The sequence below is a fragment of the Callospermophilus lateralis genome, unplaced genomic scaffold (assembly GCF_048772815.1).
Source record: "Callospermophilus lateralis isolate mCalLat2 unplaced genomic scaffold, mCalLat2.hap1 Scaffold_45, whole genome shotgun sequence".
NCBI lineage: Eukaryota > Metazoa > Chordata > Mammalia > Rodentia > Sciuridae > Callospermophilus > Callospermophilus lateralis.
This window is the reverse complement of record NW_027514398.1, coordinates 1663485-1680768: the sequence shown is the minus strand read 5'-3', so window position 1 is coordinate 1680768 and position 17284 is coordinate 1663485. Positions and strand designations below refer to the sequence as shown.

Here is a 17284-nt window from a genome sequence, read left to right as displayed (position 1 = left end):
CTCTTCCTCCCTGCTCTGTTCTTAGTTGCTCTTCTATATCAAAGAAGACCTTTGGCATTTGTTTTTAGGGATTGGCTAGCTTCACTTAGCATAATCTGCTCTAATGCCATCCATTTCCCTGAAAATGCCATGATTTTGTCATTTTTTAGTGCTGACTAATACTCCATTGTGTATAAATGCCACATTTTTTTATCCATTAATCTATTGAAGGACATCTAGGTTGGTTTCACAGTCTAGCTATTGTGAATTGTGCTGCTATGAACATCGATGGAACAGTATCCCTATAATATGCTCTTTTAAGGTCTTCAGGGAATAGTCCAAGAAGGGCAATAGCTGAGTCAAATGGTGGTTCCATTCCCAGCTTTCCCAGGAATCTCCATACTGCTTTCCAAATTGGCCACACGAATTTGCATTCCCACCAGAAATTTACAAGAGTACTCCTTTCCCCACATCCTTGCCAACACTTGTTGGTGTTTGACTTCATAATGGCTGCCAATCTTACTGGAGTGAGATGGTATCTTAGGGTGATTTTGATTTGCACTTCTCTGACTGCTAGAGATGGTGAGCATTTTTTCATGTACTTGTTGATTGATTATATGTTCTCCTCTGAGAAGTGTCTGTTCAGGTCTTTGGCCCATTTTTTGATTGGGTTATTTGTTTTCTTATTGTTTCATTTTTTAAGTTCTTTGTATACTCTGGATATTAGGGCTCTATCTGAAATGTGAGAAGTAAAAATTTGTAACCAGGATATAGGCTCCATATATACCTCTCTTATTGTTTCTCTTGCTGAGAAAAAACTTTTTAGTTTGAGTAAGTCCCATTTGTTTATTCTTGTTTTTAACTCTTGTGCTATGGGTGTCCTATTAAGGAATTTGGAGCCTGACCCCACAATATGTAGATCGGAGTCAACTTTTTCTTCTATCAGATGCAGAGTCTCTGATTTGATATCAAGCTCCTTGATCCATTTTGAGTTAAATTTTGTACATGGTGAGAGAAAGGGATTCAGTTTCATTTTGTTGCATATGGATTTCCAGTTTTCCCAGCACCATTTGTTGAAGTTGCTATCCTTCCTCCATTACATGTTTTTAGCCCCTTTATCAAATACAAGATAGTTGTAATTTTGTGGATTGGTCTTTGTGTCCTCTATTCTGTACCCATTGGTCAACCCACCTCTTTTGGTACCAGTACCATGCTGTTTTTGTTACTATTGCTCCATAGTACAGTTTGAAATCTGGTATCACTATACCTCCTGATTCACACTTCCTGCTTATCATTGCTTTTGCTATTCTGCATCTTTTATTTTTCCATATGAATTTCATGATTGCTTTATCTATTTCTACAAAAAAATGCCATTGGGATTTTGATTGGCATTGCATTAAACCTATAGAGAACTTTTGGTAATATCGCCATTTTGATGATGTTAGTTCTGCCTATCTATGAACAGGATATATTTTTCCATCTTCTAAGATCTTCTTCTATTTCTCTCTTTAGGGTTCTGTAGTTTTCATTGTATAAATCTTTCACCTATTTTGTTAGGTTGATTCCCAAATATTTTATTTTTTTTCTGAGGATATTATGAATGGGGTGGTTTTTCTCATTTCCATTTCAGATAATTTGTCGCTGATATACAGAAATGCCTTTGATTTATGCGTGTTGATTCATATTCTGCCACTTTGCTGAATTCATTTATTAGCTCTATTAGTTTCTTTGTAGACCTTTTTGGGTCTGCTAGGTATAATATCATGTCTTCCACAAATAGTGATAATTGAAGTTCTTCTTTCCCTATCTTTATGGCTTTAATTTCTTTTGTTTGTCTAATTGCTCTGGCCAGTATTTTGAGAAATAAATTGAATAGAAGTGGTGACAGAGGTCATCCTGTCTTGTTCCACATTTTAGAGGGAATTCCTTCAGTTTTTCTCCATTTAGAAATATGCTAGCCTGAAGCTTAGCAAGATAGCTTTTACAATGTTGAGGTAAGTTCCTGTTATCCCTAGTTTTTCTAGTGTTTTGAACATAAAGGGATGCTGTACTTTGTCGAATGCCTTTTCTGCATCTATCGAGATGATCATATGGTTCTTATCTTTAAGTCTATTGATGTGGTGAATAACGTTTATTGATTTCTGTATATTGAACCAGCCTACTTGATCATGATGTACAATTTTTTTGATATGCTTTTGTATCCGATTCGCCAGAATTTTTTTGAGGATTGTTGCATCTAGGTTCATTAGAGATATTGGTCTGTAGTTCTTTCTTTGAAGTGTCTTTGTCTGGTTTCCGGATCAGGGTGATGTTGGCATCATTGAATGAATTTGGATGAGCTCCTTCTTTTTCTATTTCTTGAAATAAGTTGAAAAGTATTGGTATAAACTCTTCTTTAAAGGTTTTGTAAAACTCCACTGTATACCCATCTGGTCCCGGGCTTTTCTTGGTTGGAAGTCTTTTGATGGCTTCTTCTATTTCCTCCTTTGTTTTTGGTCTGTTTAAATTGTGTGTATCTTCCTGACTCAATCTGGGCAAATCATATGACTTAAGAAATTTATTGATATCTTCACTATCTTCTATTTTATTGGAATATAGGTTTTCAAAATAATTTCAAATTATCTTCTGTATTTCTGTAGTGTCTGTTGTGATATCGCCTTTTTTATCCCGTATGTTAGTACTTTTAGTTCTCTCTCTCGTTCTCTTTTTTAGCATGGCTAAGGGTCTGTCGATCTTATTATTATTTTTATTATTTTTGAAGAACCAACTTTTAGTTTTGTCATTTTTTTCCATGGTTTTTTTTTGTTTCAATTTCATTGATTTCCATTCTGTCACCTTACAGTTCAACCTGGAGACACCATCATGGGTGGAGAGCAACACTACAGGGAGCGTTACCCACACCTGTCATCCCAGCTCCGGAGGCAGGAGGATGGAAAGCTGAATGCCAGTCTCAGCAACTCAGTGAGGCCTTGAGCAACTCAGTGAGGCCCTGTCTCCAAATAAATTCAAAACAGGGCTGGGAGGTGGCTCTGCAGTTAGGTGCCCTGGGTTCAATCCCTAGTGCCCCTCCTCAAAAAAAAAAAAAAAAGAAGAAGAAGAAGAAGAAAAAGAAGAAGAAGAAATGAGGGTCGCTTCTCTCCTGACAAATGGGCAGGACTTCTTCTGGCAGGTGACCATCAGGCTCCCTGTGAGCTGATATGGAAATGTCCCAAAGTTAGAGACACACAGACACCGGATCAGACACTCAGGCCACTTCCCACTGTTCAAGGGGGGTGTTATCTAATCACGCCATCACTTGCCTTCTCTAGACAACCAACCAGGACAAGAAGAGTCAAGACAGGAAGCTAAGGGCCAGCTCTTCTCTGCCTGGGATCCATCTGAGAGCCTATAAAAGAGGCTTTAGGAAAACACACAAAAGAGAAGCCACATTCTGTGTTTGATGAACCAAATTCCCAGCTCCTGAACCCCAAGACAAACTTCCCAAACAAAGCCGGGTGCAGGTGCGAACACCTCGAGTCCTAGCAGCTCCGGAGGCTGAGGCTGAAGGATCATGGGTTAGAGGGTAGCCTCCACAACACTGAGGCCCTGAGCAACTCAGGGAGATTCTGTCTCTAAATAAAATGCAAAATAAGGTTGGGATAGGGCTCAGGGTTTGAGGGCCTCTGGGTTCAATCCCTGGAAGAAAAAAAGAGAAATTTCCCAGACAACATGAAGGTACCAGAAAACTCTGTCAAGCTTGGGAAATTCTGGGCTTTTAAGCCTACTTTGATTTTTTATAATAGAACCTTTTCTATTCTGCAAAAAGGAAATTCCTCCAAATGGAATGCCTTCCCATACTCACTGTGAGGGGACAGTGACATGAAATTCCTCCAGGAGGGTAAAAAAGGCATCCCTATCTCTCAGCCATTCATATTTTTCTAGAAGTTTCTCAGTGGTGACAAGTAGACAGGGGAAGGCCTGGTGGACAGTGGGCCCAGCTGGTGGCCAGGAGAGGGACTGCAGGCTCTGTCTCTGGCCACGACAGCACAAAGGACATGGGTTTCATCTGCTGGGTCTGGTTTCTAAGTCCTTGACAGGGACCTTTATCACGTTAAAGGAGTGGCACAGACAGGAACAGATGAACTTCTCTCCCTCCCTCTACAGCTCTGTAGGAATTCAAAGGTGCAGGGACAGAAGGTTCCTGTCTGAGGGGAGGCCACGGCCTGCCCTTTTATTCTGTGGCAGAATCTAGAAATTTCTCCTCACCAGCTGCCATCAAAAGCCCCTGCTGTGTCCCAACTCCCACATTCCAAGGGTGACCCCCAACAAATGTGCCTGGTGACCTATACTTTTTCAAATTTTAAAGCATTTCAGTTTCCACTGGGACACTGAAACACAAGCATCTGTGTGAATGCCATTTTATCAAGTTTTTGTCTCACAGAAAATTTTTGTAATTATTTTTTTTTAGTTGCAGATGGACACAATACCTTTTTTTTTAAAAAAAAATTATGTGGTGCTGAGAATGGATCCCAGGGCCCCACACATGCTAGGTGGGTGCTCTGCCACTGAGCCCCTGTCTCAGCCCAGAAAAATGGTGTTTATTTTTTAATTTAATTTCTTAAAAATAATAATATTCAGGCATTTGAAAGGTTGTGATATCTTATTGGTCACATTTTTTGGTTCTTTTTGGTACCAGGAATGGAATTCCAGGGTCCTCAACCTCTGAGCCCCATCCCCAGCCCTTTTTATATTTTATTTAGAGACAGCATCTCACTGAGTTGCTCAGGGTCTGGCTAAGTTGCTGAGGCTGGCCTCCAACTTGCTATCCTCCTGCCTCAGCCATAGTGAGGCAAGAGGATGGTTTGAACCCAGGAGTTACAGGACTGCCTGGGAAACATAGTGAGACCCTAAAAAATAGGAAATGAAAAGGGAAAAGAAAAGGAGAAATGAAGAAAAAACAATAGAGAGAAAGAGTTTAAACGTATAACCCAGGTGTGTGATTGTGCACACGTATAATCCCAGCACCTCAGGAGGCTGAGGCAGGAGGATCGAGAGTTGGAGGCCAGCCTTGGCAACTCAGCAAGACCCTGTCTCTACATAAAATATAGAAAGAGCTGGGGACGGCGCTCAGGGCTGAAGTGCCTCTGGATTTAATTCCTAGTACCAAAAAATAAAAATAAAAAGCCTAAGTTTAATGTGACACAAAGCTTGGCTTCTGGATACAGTTCAGAATTAGAACTCTTCAATTCAGCATTAGTGTCACACAGGGGCTGGTGGTGGCTCAGTGGTCATGGTCGAGAGAGAGAGAGAGAGAGAGCGCCCCATAATTGAGTGCTTACAGGGACCTGCTGGGGAAGATCAAGAGGCAGAGCCAGTGTCTCATAGAGGCACTGCAGGAAGACACAGTGCCAGTCACCAGGAAATCAGATGGCTGTGGGGGGTGAAACAGGGTCCCACGACATCTCCCCATTCCCAAATACTGCACCCACCCATTGCATTTTCTTTCCTTCAGCATTAAATCAAAATCTCCCCAAGTAGACTTCTTAGCCTTTTTATTTATTTATTCATTATTTATTTGAGTACGAGAGATGGAACCCAGGGGCCCTTGAACACTGAGCACCAAACCCAGCCCTTTTTACATTTTATTTAGAAACAGAGTCTCACTGAGTTGCTCAGGGCATCACTAAGTTGCTGAGGCTGGCCTCCAACTTGTGATCCTCCTACCTCAGCCTCTCAAGCTGCTGGGATGGCTGGCTGCTCTTGTCTGTCTTATCAACAGCAACAAAAGAACATGAGCAGTCCAATCAACACATCACAGAAGCATTTTTAAGATTAAAGGATTCAAAGCACCAGAGAAGTAACAGCCATCTGTCACTCCAACGTGACACTCACCGATAGCCCTGTGGAAGTACTCCATCAGCACCTCTGTCTTCTTGATCTCCATGGAGTAAACTTTGCTCCCCACCATGGGGCAGAAAGGCACCTTACACCCAAGATCCTGAGCAATTGCCAGGACCAGGGCTGTCTAGAGAGGCAAGAAAGGAAAGGTTGCCAATTTACAGTATTTTTTGTTTTTTTAGAGCGAGTGAGAGAGAGAATTTTAATATTTATTTTTTAGTTATCAGCGGACACAACATCTTTGTTTGTATGTGGTGCTGAAGATTGAACCCGGGCTGCACACATGCCAGGCAGGCATGCTACCGCTTGAGCCACTTCCCCAGCCCATTTTACAGTCTTGAAAACATAATTCAAAGTCATCTATAAAAAATTTATTCAAAAGGCTGAACATGGTGTCGCACACTTGTGATCCCTGAGACTCAGGAGGCTGAGGCAGAAGGATGGCAAGGTGGATGCCAGCCTCAGCCACTTAGCAAGGCCAAAACAAAGAATGAAACCAAATGCATCTCGAACTCTTACCAACCAAATAAATAAATAAATAAATAAGAAGTGTTTTCTAATATGTTCCCATGAAGCCAGCATCATCCTGGTAATAGCATCAGGTAATGATTCTACAAGGAAAAAGAAAACAAAACAAAAACCCAGGTCAATATCCCCGTGAACATAGACACAAAATTTCTCACAAAAATCTAGTATTAGTAAACCAAATTCAGCGGCAGGTTTCCTCATTGATTGTGGTCCTAGGGAGGGAACCCAGGGATGCTCTACCATTGTTCTGTATCCCTCGCTCTTTTTGGTGTTTTTATTTTGAGTCACTGTCTTACTAAGGTATAGAGGCTTGCCTCCAAATTGTTTGCCATCCTCCTGCCTCAGCCTCCTGAGCCACATGGATGACAGATGAGCACCACTGTGCCCTGCTGGAATGAGATTCTGCCACTGCATCAGACTTCCTCCACCTCTGATTCAGTGTGGCATTAGCTGATCTGCTCAGTTTTGGGGGTGACAGGGAGCTCAGCTAGAGGCCTGACAGTCTGCTCTAAGGTTGGTGTATCACCCACTGAGGAACACACAGGGTTAATGGCAATCACTGACAAGGTAGGTCCCCTCTGAGAAAAGAGAAATTTCCATTTCACTCCTGAAAGCATCTTTAAAGCCCAAATTCCAATCAAAGGGGAAAGTCTAACAACTTCCTCTGGGCAAATTTATAATGAATCTAGGATTAATTGACCTTAATGAAGTTGAATTCATGACTGGCTGTTTATAAAGAAGTCTGAACCACCTTGGTTTCAAAATGGAATTGAAGACACAAAAATAAGCCAGCATCCTATGACCATGAAGAACAAATTCTAAATCATCCAGTTCTGCAGGCAGTTTTCCAGCAGTCATGCCCCCTCGGACTGTGCCCAGCTGGGACTGAAGGGAACCTGGGGAGTGAGCTTTAGTGGAAAATGCTATATAGGCTAGTGCTCTGGGAGTGAGTCCCATTCAACTTGAGGTCATGGTACATTTATAGGTGTCCATGCATCCTCAGAGCTGGGTATGGTGGCACATTCTGTCATCCCAGCAGCTTGGGAGGCTGAGGCAGGAAGTTCAAAAGTTGGAGGCCAGCCTCAGCAAATTAATGAGGCCCTGAGCAACTCAGCAAGACCCTGACTCTAAATAAAATACAAAAAAGGGCTGGGGATGGGGCTTAGGGGTGAAGCATCCCTGGGTTCAGTCCCCAGTACACACAAAAAAAGAAAAAAAAAAGAAAAGAAGACCATCAGCCCTCAGGACGTGGGTGGTCTCAGGAGGGCTGACTTGTGGACTAACCTCCATGCTCAGTCCTGACCTGAGGCTGGCTTTGAACTCAGGCATGTGGCCATTGTGGAGGGACACAGGGCCCAGGAGGGTCTTGGGCACATCTGAACCACAGATGGCTGTAGAGATGCCCTTACTAGCCTGCTCTCTCAAAATGACAAGAAGATAGAGAAGTGTTGACAGAGGGCTCCAACTCCATGTCAACACTTCAACAAGCTGGGAACCATAAATGGTGGGCCTTAGTTTCTAAATCTGTGAACTACAGCCATGGACAGGAGCAGTACTGCCTACTTAGAGGTCTATTGGGTGAATTTCAGACTAGAAAGGATGGAAATACTCATGAAGCTTTAAAGGACTGTTCAAAGTTGGTGACATCTAGAGATACAAAAGTTTCTGTCAGGTATTGCTACAGGTGATGCTTGAGATGTGTGGGTGCTGTGAGTGAAAGATGATAATATGTTTTTATATCTGAGTCAGAAAAGTCTGTTCAGTTTTGCTGCCCACCATAATCTGTTGAGATAGGTGCACAGTCTCACACTCAATACTCATGAAAATTAAACAAGGTTTCTGAGCATGGGAGGAACTTATCCAAATTCCCACAACTCCTCTGTGATGGAACTGATGGCACATTGCACTCTGCCATTTGGGCTCTTGTAGAATATGGTACAAAGTCCTCTCTAAAGAGTCAGATTGACAAAGCTGGGTGGGAAGCAGACTGGGTGTGATGTCACATGCCAGGAGCCTTGGCTTCAAGTGGATTATTGCCAGTTTCTGAGACTTGAGTGTCTCCTTTTCTCTTCCCTGTTTACCTGGGATGTATTTTTGTCTTCAGAGCAACGTGATGTGCTCTGTCTTCTCTGCTATTTGGCCACCCTGTCCTTGACCCAGGAATCTTCTCCAAGAAAAAGCCAGGAGGTTACATGATGCAAAAGATAAAATCAGGTTTTAGGGCCAAATAGATGCAGTTGGATTCCCAGCTTCACATTTTCTTAATCTGGGAGATTGCACAAGCCATGGTTACTGAGCCTCAGTTTCCTCATCTGAACTGACTCCTCTGTGGCTCTGAGATGCTTTGAAAATTTAATAAATTAACAAACCTGAATGAAAGAGCCCAGCCTGGGGCCCCAGACTGAGCCAAAGCTCAAAGAGAGGGGGCACCTTTTTCTTCCCCGCTCCACGGAAAAAGTTACATGGGAATATAAGATCAGTGTCTCCCAGGGAGCAGGCCAGCAAGACCTTACCAGCTCTGGCCACCAGGAACTTAAGAAAACAAACAAAGATTCAGTGAAATGAGTCCTGAGAAGGTGGTGTGGAAAAGTTCAGAAACATGTGGCTAAGATTTCCCTGGGAGAAGAAGGAAAAGTTGCTTCTTGAAAAAAATCTAGGTCAAGAAAAAAATCCAGGGAAACTTAGGAACAAACACTATTCTGTGCAGAGTTGATAGGGCCTTGAAGATCATCTTATCCAGCTCCTTTAACCCATGTGAAAATTGAGGAACAAAGAGAAGAGGACAGTATTGGGGTGACAGAAGGCACTCATGAAAGACTTCTAACTCTCTCTAGTGTTCATGACACCTCCCATGCAGCCTGGGTGGGACTGGAAGAGGGCCTACCTGTGTCATGGAAAGGGACATAGAACCTGGGCCTATCTATTGGTGGTCAGAAGAGGAATAGGAAAAAAGGTGGGTCCATTGGCAGCTTCCAAAGCCTGGATCCCAACCGTTCTGTCCAAGTCCTGGTGGCCTTGCAACGACTCTGATCTGCCAGTGGATGCTTGCTGGCCAGCTTTATATGTTTAGAATTCTTTCTGCCCCATCCTGCCAAGAAAGAAGAAATTCTGCACTCAAAGTGGGGGCTGGGACAGGCAGCATGTCCTTGGATGTCCTCAACAGCTCTGGAATTCTTCACACAGGGTCTCTGGAAAAATAAGAGGTCATGTCCCTGCAGAAGAACTATTAGAAACCTCTGTGTGATGGTGGCACAAAACATTTATTATTCCATAATCATCCTTGCTATAGCCCTGGCTCAGGTCAGACAGCCTGCTATGCATGCACTTTATTTTTAAATACCTCTTGCTTTATCTATATCTATATCTGTATCTATATCTATATCTATATATCAATCTCTCTATATATCTCTTAATCTATCTACATATCTACCAATCTATCTATATATCCTTATATCTATATATCATATATCTATCTATATATCTGTATATATATATATCATCTATCTATCCCTGTGAATTCCTGAACTCCCAGTCAGAAGAAAGAACTCAATTCTTTCTTTGAGTGTGCTGATGGTGATGTGATTTCTCAGACGGAACCCTCTGAGCTCTGCAGCAGAAACAAGACCCCTCCTAATGTAATTTAAAAGAATAGCCTCCCAATTTTCTCATCTCTTTGCTGGATATACCTTATCCAAGGACAGGATATGCCAATGTTTGGTTAAATAGTTCAGAGGTTAATTCTGAACAGATGTGAGAACTTTTTTCTTACATTCCTCCACTCTTATAGGGAATCGGGTCAGCTATTTTTGCTGGATTCACAAGGCTACCTTTGGCCCATGTGTGCCCTACTCTTCAGGCCTTCCAACCTATATTCCATCACTGAAAGATAACAGAACAAAGGACAGAAACACTGACAGAAATGCAGGAAAGCTAAAAAAAGACCTTAGCTATAAAAAGGGGAAGACATGGCCCTTCCACGGATACCACCTCTTGGGTCCCCTTCTTCCTCCGGAAGAAGTCTTTTCTGCTGTCCTTTAATAAACTTCTATTTTCCACTCTGACCTTGCATTGACGTGCTTCTCTGGTGTTATACTTCAACACTGGAGAAGCAAGGACGTGTCACTGGTAATCAACGATAACACTGGTGTCCAAAGAATTGAGTATTTCTGTCCTTTATTGGGGTTCTAGGCTTCCTTTGTTCTCCTGCCTTTTCTTCTTATTTTTCTCCTTCCTGAATCCTTGACTAGGCCCAGAACTAGGCCAAGAAATCTTGGCAGGGTGGCCCAAAGGTGGATCCCAGGTAGGCTGAAGGGGGAAGGGCAGTGCAGAGAGCCAAAGACAAATGAACCACCTTAAAGCTTCCTGTAAAGAGGGGTAATTTATGGGACAGATTACCTTGGTTACAGGTGGAGGTGTGAGGTTTTTGATAAGGGTCAAAACTCTGAGAGAGTTACAATTATTCCCATATGTGACAGTCTCCAAATGGTTGGAATCACTCAAAATTAGTCTTCTTGATCTTGCCTGACTCAAGTTATCTATCTGTACTGACTGCCTGTCTAATTCTGGCTTCATGAACACATTTGCTTTTCAATTTTTGGTATTTTTTCTATAATTTAACACTGCAAAAAACAAAGGAAAAAAAAGAACCATTAAATCATCAAGGAAAACAATTAATTGAATGCACTTGGGCCCCTTCCCCTCAGTCTCAGGATACTCCCTCAGCATTCCTGTTTTTTTTCTGCCAGGGTCACAGAAAACACCTGGGGTTACTGTGTTAAGATGATGAGAGTCAAAGCCTCAAGAAAGAGTGCTTTTGTAAAGTGATCCTGAATAAATAGTAAAGGAGAGAGCAGGGCTCCAAACTAGGATCTCCTAAGCCCTCAGGCACAGGATAGGCCCAGTATTCATTTCTAGTTTTTTTTTTTTTAATCTTCATACAGATTTCCAGATTTGTATTAATTTGCAGATTCACTGAAAGACCTAAGCAACTTCAGTCTACTTGTGACCTCATTTTCCTCTGAAACTTAACCTTTGACCTACTATAGTCCTAAAATCAGGAAAATACCACAGAAAAGCTCTGTGGAAACAGATCTAAAAAAGCCACAGATGGTGATCACTGAAGATAGGCCAAGATATTGAAATATCTGAAATTCCAGATACTCCCACCTAGGTGTGGTGGCCAATATCTAAACTAGAAACCCTGCAGCTGGGCACATGATCCCCTTGCCACACCCTCATGGTTTAACCAATCATTTTTTAATTGCATCAACCCCTTGAACAAACCAAGAACACTTTCCATATTCTTTCCCGCTACTTAATCTGATGTTGTTGGATTTTCCATGGTGTGTGATGATTTTTAAGAGATGCTGTGATGGATGTGGGGTGACTGCGTTCCCCAAAGAGTGTATAAACTGCTGGAGGCCCATGGGCTGGGGCCTCTCAGCGCTCCCAGTTGCTATACATGGAGGACCGAGCTAGCTCACAATAAACGCCACTTTGCTGCTCACATTGATCTGGGTCTCTGGGGGTATTTGGAGGGCCCCAACAAAGCATGACATCACCTGGGTTTTAATCCTTCCAGGTCACGAGGGTTGGAGGAGAGGATTCCAGGAAGGGGATATGGATAAAAGGACCTGATAATGGCTAGTCCTGACCTGGGGCTCGGGCTCAGTGACCCAGACCATTCCACTGTCCCTGGGGTGAGTGTGGGGAGTGCAGAGAGGAGCGAAGTCTCATGGGTACTGGTGGTGGTGGCCCAATATGTGAGCGGCCAATACGTGAGCAGCAGGCTGCAGTAGTGTCTGGTGGGGGCTGAGGAGTTTGAGAGCGGCAGAGACCAAGGCCACAAAGGGAGTGGATTGGGTGGGTGGTGGGTAGCCTGCATCTTCGGAGGCAGCCCAACATGCCCCGAGGCTGCAGCAGCGCTGCCCAGTCCCTGCCATTTGGGGACCCGGTGCAGGGCGAGGCACCAGGTGCTATGGGCCATTCCCCCTGGCTAGTCAGTCCTGGAATTCGGGAAGAGATCCTGGGGCCAACCTCAGTTTCCCAGGGCGGCGGGTTTGGCACTGATGGCCATGGCAGCACCACTTTGCTGTGTACCAGGCACTTAACTTGTGCATTTCCATGCTCAGGCTGCACAGAGAGGTGCAGCACCCTGCCCAAAGTCACACTGCTGGGATGTGGTGGGATGAGCTTCCAATACCCGTGCAGGCCTGCGCCGTTCCTGGCCTCTGGTCCTTCTCCCTTCGGTGCTCACGGCTGGTTCCCTTGGTTCCTGGTGGGGCTGCTGAGGATGTGTCTGGGACTTGCTCTGAAATTAGATGCAGCAGGGTGTGCGAGTTCTTTGGAACAGGCTTTTTCCATGCCTCTGTCCAATTCCTGGAAGGTCTTCCTGTTAGGTGCCCTCTGAATCTGGATGCAACCAAATAAAACTGTTTCCCCATCTTCAGTGCTATCTTAGGTACCTTGCCTTGTCCATCACTACAACAGTATACTTTTATACACTTAAACATTTTTAGGTTTTCATGAAATTGTAAACAAATGGGATTAATTGTGTACTTCAAATAACAAAATATTACTTATTAAAATGGAATCATTTGCCTAAGTTCAGAAATTTACAAAGATTTTTTTTAAAGTGTGAATAAAGAAGAAGTTAACAGATGGGAAAGAGAAATTAGAAGGTTCTAAGTATGGATTTAATGGAAGGAAAATGTGTTTTGGGATAAGAGTGTATGTGATTAAGTAAATGAGAGCGTTTAAGCAAGTGATAAAAAAGGTCTGTTTATGTTAGCTATATAGAATTCAGTAAGTGATAAAGAAGGTCTGTGTAAGTTGATTATATATGAAAGTTTTTTGAGCAAGTAATTTTGAATGAATTAAGCATTATACAACTGTGGTTAAACAACAACTGTTATTTTGCAATATTGTAGTATGTTATTTCTTTAAGAGCTAAACTTGATTAATATAAAACCATCAATAGTAATTGTGGTAGTATTACTCTTTTTTTGTATATTAAATGTGTTCATGTATTCCAGGTATATAAGTCTTTAAGATAGAAAGTCAAACAAAAACAACAACAAAACCAAACAGTATATCAAGCTGGTGTTCTCCAAACTAAAGTTGCATGGTAATTTTAGACTTATAAGAATAACATATTGGAGAGTTATTTATATCATTTAATTTTCTATAACTGGGCCTGTTATCAATAAGATAAATATGCAGTACAATACACTGGGTAGAATTTAAATGTAACATCATATATTGTTAGCCAGTATTCATGTATCATCAAGCAACAATATATGTAAACTTTATAAAATGATATTTAAGAAACAAAGATAAACTTTAATACTAGAACACTTTACCTAAGATTTATAAAGAGCCTTGCCTTCCCTGAGATAAGTTTCTGCCTACCATCTTACTACATATCAGAATGACTCCAAAGTAGCCCTGACTTCAGCTAAAATCCAGTACTCTTAATTTAAGGTGAAACTGACTTTGCTGGATCTTTAAGATCAAGACTTAAAGATAAATTAAAATGGCCAAGAAAACCAATATTTGACTCTTGCCCTCTGAGTCAGTCTGAATCTAGGGAACACGGAACTTCTCTAAAGAACTTTGCAACTCTGGGCCACATAACCTCTTGATCAAGGAGATTAGTGAGACAACTGGAAAATGAAAAGCCAATCAGTTAACTTGCTGTGAATAGGAGGGTCATTTGAGACAGGAGATGTCCTTGATGCTTCCAAGGAAAACCACATGGTCAAGCAAGACCTGGACCCATCATAGCACAGATATTACTAGCAGAACTAAGAAGCTGCTTTCAAGTTCTTCCACGAGTGACCCCTATGGGAACTCAGCTACTCTTAATGATAGAAACAAAGTCAATTTTGACCATCTTGATCTTAAACACCTACCAAAAACAGTTAAGCTAAAACACAGTCATTCCTGGGAGTAATGAAGGACAGGAACGGCTAGAAAAGAGGAGACAGCAACTAGGCCAACAGGCTCCACGGGGAATGTTCAAGTGTGGCCTTGGCTCCTCCCCCTCACAGGACCCCTATTAGTCCTCTTTATGTTTCTCCTAAGAGAACTCTGTATGTTAAATTGTCTACAGAAATTCCTGCAAGATCAGATACACAAATTCACCAACCAGCCAGTCAATCAACTACTTCTTTGAGACTACCAGCCCCTGATGCCCAAGACAGAGACCTACAACTCATGACCAACTCTTCTAGTGAAAACCCAGCCTCTACCTCAGAGCAAAGCCTGTCCAGGGAAGGGACATGACCTTTGTCCTTCTAAAGACCCACAGAGCACTCCTAGGAAATTCCCACCCTGGTAAGTGGTTTATCTATAAATAACAGGAGAGATCTGCTGCACCAGGTGTCCCTGACTCAGTCAGGCTAAGTGGAGACCCATAGTAACCCCCTAGCATCCACAAATCAGCATGAGACAGGGAAATACCTGGGATGCCAGATGACCCTCCCAGTAGTTTATGGTGTTGGGAAACCATGTAATTCAGCATGAATACCCCTTTGGGCTTAAACCAATTAGTTCAAATGAATATTTGTAACCAATCACTTCTACCCAACTTGTTCCCACCAGTGAATGTACTAATTATGTTTTAGAGTTGTTATTTGATTTTCCTGCAATGTGTGATGATTTGATAAAAGATGCTATGATGTATGTGGGGGTCCATGCCTTCTCCAAAGAATGTATAAAACTGCTGCAAACCCTGGGCTCGGGGCCTCTTAGCATCACCAGTTGCTGTGTGTGCGCACGGAGGACTAAGCTAGCTTGCAATAAACACCTCTTTGCTGCTTGCATCAATTTTGGGTCTCTGATGGTTTTGGGGGGGTCCCAAATTTGAGCATCACACTAGCTCCAGAGTGTTATGCCCCCCCCAACACCCTTCATAACCTCTTTTCCAGATTTTACAACCTCTCTTTCACTTCCTAGAAATGAGATCTGATCTCTGTCAGGTTCACTCTGCTTGGTCTGTCTGATCTAGAGCATTCCCACAAGGAAGCATCAAACCTAAACTACCCACACATCAGATGAGGAGCCAACAGCCAGAGGAAGACTGGCAGAACAGCTTCACTCACATGCCTAGTCACAAAAAGCTTCACTATCTACTTACTTTGGTTTATACTTTTTCAGGTTAGTAGAAGATTTCCCTACATCCAGAGAAACTGCTGACACCGTCACCTCCATCCTCATCAAGCAGATCATTCCCAGGTTCAGACATCCCACCTCCACTCCGTCAGAGAAAGGTCCAGCACCCACTTCTCAGGAAACAAACAGATCAGTGCCTTCCTGCAACAGTCATTGCCTCAATCCCAGCAGAACCACAAATTGAATTGGACCCTCTTCTACTGGGTGACTCAGTCTTACTTAAGGAACTGCATTCTCAGTCATTGCAACCTCGCTGGATGGGACCCCATACAGTCATACTTACTACCCCAGTGGTGACCAAGCTTTTAGACATTTACCCTGGTACCATGTCTCCCACTTGCAAAAGGCACCTCTTGCAAATATCCAGTCATGGACTTCCACCACGCCCACCAAACTCAAAATTTCTCACCAATCCTGTTCTTCTTTTACTAATCATTAAATTTCTTTCAAGTTTCTATCCCAACCACAATGGTGCTTTAACATCCAAGCGATATGGCACCAGGATTACACCACCCACTCTCAGTTTATGGGACAAGGTGATTGCCCTTCCACTGGCTGAAATTGGGCTGTCACCTTTAACATTACTGGATTCAACCAAGCTACCTCTGATACTTCCTAGAGTCCCTATGACAGGACCAATGGCTGATACCAAGAATCTCCTCTTCCCAGGACTGATTTGATGCCATTGATGACTTGTGGTTTCAAGGAACTTTTATGGACTTTACCCCTGCCAAAATAACTGTTTATAGCCACTGGGTGTTATTTCTGGCTGCCTGGTGTTCCCAGATCTGTCTCTGAACATTTTTTCCACTTCCCCTCCTAGGTCCCATACTGCCCACCATTAAGCAGGATGTAGCCAGAGGATTTTATGATTTCCCCATGTCACTTAGAAAACAAATGGGAGGAATGTTAGGTTCAGGACAGGCTGAACCAAATTGTCTGTAGAGAAGGCTCAACGAATGTTAGCTGCAGGATAACACATGCACTCACACCCTCCCCGCGTCTTGTCCTTTATCACCTGTTTACATCAAGTCTAAACACTCGATCTCCACCCATCTGGTGCAACAGAAACCCACATCTCACCCCTGCCCCATCTTCCTGAAGGCAGAAGACACCCTTAGCAACTACTGTGTAATCCAGTCACTGCCAGCCAACAAGGCAGCTTGCAGACCCAGAGACCTCATTAGAATTTGACTTTAAAAAGGTCAGGCCCAGCAACCCATTGAGGGGCAGAGCTGCCCCACGCGACTGCAAGGTAGGTGGACCTGCGACCCACCGGCAGAACAGGCCTAGAGGTCCGCCATCGATCAGGTTGGGAGAGGGGCAGAGCCGCCACCAGCGACTGCTAGGTAGACAGAACTGCAACAGACAGACAGAACAGGTCCAGTGGCCCATGGAGGGGCAGAGCCACTGCCCATGCCTGCAAGGTAGGCGGACCTGCAACCCACCGGCAGGTCAGGCCCAGAAACCCGTGGAGGGGCACAGCTGCCCCACACGCCTGCAAGGTAGGCAGAACTGTGACCACCGACAGAACAGGCCCAGCGGCCTGCAAGACACATCTCCCCGGTTGACAAAGGGGCAGAGCCGCCGCGGGCATGCAAGTTAGGGGGACCTGCGACACACCAGCAGAACAGGCCCAGAAACCCACGGAGGGGCAGAGCCACCCCCATGCCTGCAAGGTAGGCAGACCTGCGACCCACCAGCAGAACAGGCCCAGCAACCAGCG

General features: G+C 43.5%; 1 pseudogene; it reads right to left on the bottom strand.

Moving 5' to 3' along the window:
• The window catches only part of LOC143388905 (kinetochore protein NDC80 homolog), a 106795-nt pseudogene that overhangs the window by 74855 nt on the left and 14656 nt on the right, over nucleotides 1-17284 (bottom strand).